We start from the raw sequence: 5617 nt of genomic DNA on the forward strand, positions 1-5617 counted from the left end.
TCCATATTTCTCGCTTTTCAGCTATCTGTGATACGTTCCAGGAGCAAGGTGTCACCGAGGATGCCTGCAAGCTGCGTCTATTCCCATTCTCACTTGCTGATCGTGCTCATGCTTGGTTGGAATCCCTTCCTGCGGGATCCATCACTACCTGGGCCGGTATGAAAGAAAAATTCTTAGGCAAGTACTTTCCCCCTTCAAAAACTGCTCGTCTGAGGAGCATGATTCAAGAGTTTCGCCAAAAGGAGGGAGAGTCTTTCTATGAGACATGGGAGCGATTCAAGGAGTTGTTACTCAAGTGTCCTCATCACGGATTCGAGGATTGGGCGTTAGTTGAGAAGTTCTATTATGGAGTGACGCCCGCTACGAGGAATATGCTGAACACCACTGCTGGTGGCAATCTAATGACTGCCAAGACACCTGAGGAGTGCATGGATATGTTCGAGGATATAGCGATGAGTAGCTACGAGTTCCCTGAGTCTAGAGATTCATCCGCTACACATAGAGGAGTGCACAAGGTCGATGAGGTCACCAGGATGCAAGCACAGATTGGTGCTTTGAAGCAGCAGGTGAGTGATATGAAGGTACAGAAGGAGCAGCTATGCGAGATATGCACTGGTAGGCATGACACGACCGTGTGTCCTATTGCCCCTACTGAGACACCAGAGCAGGTAGAGTTTGTGGGAAATCGAAATCAGGGAAATTTTGGGGAGCGTTACAATTCGAATTGGAGGAACCACCCGAATTTCAGTTGGAAGAACAACCACCCACCGGGGTTTCAGCAGCGTCAGAACTTGTTTCAGGACGCAGGAGCAGGATCGAGTTCGGGTACAAATAAAAGCCCCACGTTGGAGGAGATGCTGAGGCAGAACCAGGAGACAATGAAGCAGCATCAAGAGACCCTGGTTCAGCAGACACAGTTACTGACTCAATTCATGACCAGAGAGGAGGCACGACATCAGGAGAACCAGTCGCGATTCTTGGAGCATGAGACTTTCATGAAGAATCAGAGCATGGCTTTCCAGAATCTTGAGAGGACTGTAGGTGCGATGTCAGAGAAGTTGAGTTAGAGACCTCCTGGTGGTCTCCCTAGTAGCACTGAGGGTAATCCAAATGCCACTGCAAAGGCTGTTACTACGAGGAGTGGTCGAGGAGCTGTAGAGGTCGAGCCGGTAGTCGATGAGGACCCGGAGGTCGACGAGGAGATTGAGATGGAGACACCAGCTGGCAAAGTGCACCCTAGGCTGCGCCCAGTAAGTACTGCACAGTCCAGCGGGTCTCCAATAGAGAAGAAGGAGCCAGAGAAGGAGCCGATGAGGGTGTATAAGCCGACACCCCCTTACCCTGGTAGGTTAGTGAAGGGAAAGGACGCGGAGCAGTATGGTCGCTTCATGGAGATGCTGAAGAAGCTACATGTGAATATCCCGTTCGTCGAGGCTTTGGCGAAGATGCCAAAGTATGCGAAGTTTTTGAAGGATCTTCTTACGAATAAGAAGAAATTAGAGGATCTTTCGACTGTCACCCTGAGTGAGGAGTGTTCTACTGTCGTGCAGAACAAGCTGCCAAAGAAAATGACTGATCCTGGTAGCTTTACCATCCCATGTCTGATTGGGAATCTTACTGTCAGCAATGCGCTTGCTGACCTAGGTGCTAGCATAAATCTCATGCCCTACTCCGTTTTCGCTAAGCTTGACCTAGGAGAGCCTTCCCCTACGCGCATGAGTATTCAGCTCGCCGATCGATCGGTGAAGTTTCCTAGGGGCATCGTGGAGAACATGTTGGTGAAGGTCGACAAATTCGTATTTCCAGTTGACTTCGTCATCCTTGACATGGACGAGGACTCTGAGGTCCCACTGATATTAGGTCGTCCATTCCTTGCCACGGCACAAGCACTCATTGACGTGTACGACGGCAAGTTGACTCTTCGAGTTGATGAGGATGAAGTCACATTCGACATTCAGCATTCCATGAGGCATACCCAGCAACATGATGACACTCTATACTTTATCGATACTCTTATGTCACATGTGGGTAGCCTCCTCATCGAGATTTGCGGAAGAGATACGTCTGATATGCAGGTTGTGAGTGTGGATGATCAGGGGAGTGGGGTCACTGAGTTAGATGTTGAGCAGGACCCTCTGCCACAGGCTACCGAGCCTTCCCCTAGATTTGAGGTGTTTGAGGTCGTCAAAGAAGAAGAGAAAATGGCTGACAAGTTTGATAGCTGGCCCGTGAAGGAAGCAGATGTTGGATTCCCACTCACACCAACAAGAACACGGGAGAAGGCGAAAAGAACCTTGGATCAACATGTTGTAGGTTTGCAGAGATGGTATAAAAAGAAGGAGGAACCACTTAAGTTTGCACAACACCATTCTCCTCATTACATGCCACGAATCAAGTTTGGTCCAGGTAAGTTTAAATATTGGTGGGTTGACCCGTTTGAGTTTTCTAGATTGTTTTTCAATTTCACAAATGAGTTTTTATTGAAAACTGGAAAAAAGGTGGAATTGAACGGGTTAGACCGAGGTTGGATAAAGGAGAAACCTCCAGATTGAATTCAAGTGTGGGGAGGTTTTGTAAAGTTTTGTAATTTATTTATTTGGTATAGTCTCAATAGTTTGTGATACGTGTTTATTTGTATATTGAGTCGTCTTTTGTGCACATGAGTCTAAATTAGTTGGTTTGAGTCAGTTTTTGTCGTTTTTTTAGAGTCAGTACTGCTTTGGTTTTGCTTGTTTTTGTTGATGCAGGTTTGAATATGTACCACCCGTACTCAATCTCCATTCGGGTGAGTTTGGAGCTGCTTTTCGAATATCAGGCATTTACCGAGCTTGTCAGTTAGAGTCAAAGCCGATCGCGAAGGAAATGCTATACGATCGTGTACGGGTTCAGATTGATGACACGCGCAGCTGGCACTGATTTTTATCCTAACCAGCTAAGTCCTTTCCAATTCGTTATCTTTTTGTTTTGTATATTATTTTAGGTTTTATTTCTTATTTATTTTTAGTTGTCTTTCATCCTACATTGAGGGCAATGTAGATTTTAAGTGTGGGGATGGGAGACTACGTCTTTTTAGGTAGTTTTGAGTCAAAAAAAAAAAATACAAAAAAATAAAAAATAAAAAAAAATAAAAAAAAAATAAAAATAAAAAAAAAGAAAAAAAAAAGAGTTGGTTTGCGAGTCCCAGTCCTTTAGCGCGTAGAAAACGAAAAACCTTTTCAAAACGTCGGTCAAAAGCGGTTTAGTTGTCGAATTTACGAGTTGGAAAGCACGTGTTTCTTTAAGTTGCGGGATAGTAGGTTGACTGAATCGGTTTTTGGGAAGTAAAAGGGTTTGGGATGCCTAGGATAGTGGATGGAGCCGGAGAGTTAATTGGTTGTGCATTGTCGATATCGGTAGCCCTTATTTACCACATGATAGTGAGATTTGAGCCTTTATATGTTTCATATTTATATGTTCACTACTTTCGTTTCATGTGTGTTTACCGACTTTGTTGCATTACTTTAGAACTTGTGAGTTTTGATACAGTTTGAGACCTTCGGTTAGGGTTTGACATGGATATGATAGAGGCATTAGGATCACCTTGTTTGTGTTACCTTTGTGTTTGACCCGTTTTATCATTACCCCTAGATACACCACTTTGAGCCTAGCCGTTCGTTTGTTACCCGTTTGTGACTTGATAGCCGGATCGTGTTACGTGATTATTATATTCGAAAAAAAAGAGAAAATCGAAAAAAAAAGAAAAAAAAAGTAGAATAAAGTTGTGGGTCAAAATGATCAATGTGTTAGTATTTGTTTCGTATTTATCCGATTTATCTTGTGTTTATGTGTTTAGCCCATTATGTCCGAAAAAATGAAATATATATATATATATACATATATATATATATATATATATATATATATATATATATATATATATATATATATATATATATATATATATATATATATATATATATATATATATATATATATACAATACCTACCCTTAGCCCTTACCTACCCAATAAAGTCCTTTTGATCCATGTCGAGTTTTAACAAATAGGTGGAAATTTGATTGACGTACAAGCTTATGACAGTGTTGCTTCAAAGTTTGGTTTTGAGAGTTCACTCAAAAATTACATATTTATTAGCCGAGAGATGAGTGAAATTGTGAGGGGTATTGACATTGCATAATTGATTGCTCGAAGGTAAGAAAAGCTTGATTAGGTAGGCCCGTTTTTATTTAAAATGTTATGATTCGTCACCTTTTGAACGTTGTAAGTCTTGCGAAACTTTTGTGGTGGATAACTTCATGGTTAGCGTTATAACTTGTTCGAGACTTGCATTATTGTTGAGTGTTTAAGTTGGACATGCTGCTTAGGATTTTGCTTAGGGACAAGCAAAAGGTTAAGTGTGGGGATATTTGATGTGTTGTAAATACACATATTTGTCCCGTGTAAATTGTATAGTTTTTGTATAATTTTTATTTGTTTTAGTTAGTTTTTAGTATTAGATTACATTATTTGGTGTTTTGGCAGGTCCTTGTGTAAATGGAGCGAAAACGAGTAATATTTAAATAACCAGCCAGTTGAGTGAAGTAGGGCGCCAGAGACCGAAGTGAAATTGCAGCTATTTTCTGTGAGTGGGCCGAAGCCACTATCTCTACATTATTAAAGAATGGCGGCCATATATATTATTGTGACTATTGTTGTGGGGTTTGACAAACACAAAACAAAACGATCAGGTCTTGTTGGGCTAATAAAAAAAGACCTTTGATACATTGAGGAACAAACAAAAGGATTCCATTCAAGACAGAATTGGGCCGCCCACATGAGGACAACCGCCAAAAACTTGATAATATTCAAGCATGCATTTCGACAACATGAGTTGGGGTATTGTTTGGTATTTCTTGGGGCCTTTGAAACAATTTCGTAGAATGTTATTATTATTAAAAAACCCTAAAGGAATTGAAAGATATATATGAAAGGGCTCCTATTATTATTGGAGGGAAGACATAATTGAGGGAGGCAATTGGCGGCAGGCAACAGTGACGGCAACAAGCATATTGAGTGGCGGCTGGGATCGAACAAGAAGAAAAAAAAGAACAAGCAGCTTATCAAGCACGTCACGAAAGTCTACGGCAATTCGAAAAGATTTGGAAGCTAGCAAGCAGGCACGTTTCAAAAGTCAAAAGAATTAATAAGCAGGCTCACAGGCACGTGAATTAATTTAAGCAGGCAGGCTAGTAGCTTAATTTTTATTTCTTTTTACAATGAACCGTGATTTTGGTTGTGTTTTTGTTTCATTCTTGATCATGAGTGGCTAAATTTTCTAAAGTACCTGGGTTTTGATGAACTAGAGGATTGTAATACGTTTGTGACATGTTTTCGGTTATTTGATGTGATTTACATAACTTGTCTTTGATATTGATCTTGATATTGCATGTTGGTATGTTTTGGTTGTTTTATTAGTCAATAAATTCAGCGGTTTAGGCACGAAAAAATTCCCCCTAGACTTAGAATTTAATTTAATTCGGTTATCTTAGGATTTTCGGGTTAGGTATTGTGTTGAGAAATTGACCAAGTTGACTAATAATTCAAATCACTATATTAAAACTTGCATCCTCATCTGGTGA

At 40.9% G+C, this 5617-nt stretch overlaps 1 non-coding gene across 1 annotated transcript; it reads right to left on the reverse strand.

The window, feature by feature from the left end:
* Window positions 1-206: 206 nt before the first annotated feature.
* LOC118486228 lies at window positions 207-313 on the reverse strand. The gene has a single exon (XR_004878081.1). It is a non-coding gene; the product is annotated as a small nucleolar RNA R71 (small nucleolar RNA).
* Window positions 314-5617: the final 5304 nt, after the last annotated feature.

This window comes from Helianthus annuus, chromosome 13, assembly GCF_002127325.2.
Source record: "Helianthus annuus cultivar XRQ/B chromosome 13, HanXRQr2.0-SUNRISE, whole genome shotgun sequence".
In the NCBI taxonomy this organism is placed as follows: Eukaryota; Viridiplantae; Streptophyta; class Magnoliopsida; order Asterales; family Asteraceae; genus Helianthus; species Helianthus annuus.